This window comes from Bison bison, unplaced genomic scaffold, assembly GCF_000754665.1.
Source record: "Bison bison bison isolate TAMUID 2011002044 unplaced genomic scaffold, Bison_UMD1.0 scf7180017860761, whole genome shotgun sequence".
NCBI lineage: Eukaryota > Metazoa > Chordata > Mammalia > Artiodactyla > Bovidae > Bison > Bison bison.
The window spans coordinates 19,941-20,358 of record NW_011491333.1 but is presented as its reverse complement, the minus strand read 5'-3'; positions in this window follow the sequence as shown (position 1 = coordinate 20,358).

Genomic DNA, 418 nt, shown 5'->3' with positions numbered 1-418 from the left:
TCATGATGTACTCTGCATATAAGTTAAATAAGCAGAGTGACAATATACAGCCTTGATGTACTCCTTTTCCTATTTGGAACCAGTCTGTTGTTCCATGTCCAGTTCTAACTGTTGCTTCCTGATCTGCATATAGGTTTCTCAAGAGGCAGATCAGGTGGTCTGGTATTCCCATTCTTGAAGAATTTTCCACAGTTTATTGTGATCCACAATAAACTGTGGAAAATAAACAGTCAAAGGCTTTGGCATAGTTAATAAAGCAGAAATAGATGTTTTTCTGGAACTCTCTTGCTTTTTCCATTATCCAGCGGATGTTGGCAATTTGATCTCTGGTTCCTCTGCCTTTTGTAAAACCAGCTTGAACATCAGGAAGTTCACGGTTCACATATTGCTGAAGACTGGCTTGGAGAATTTTGAGCAT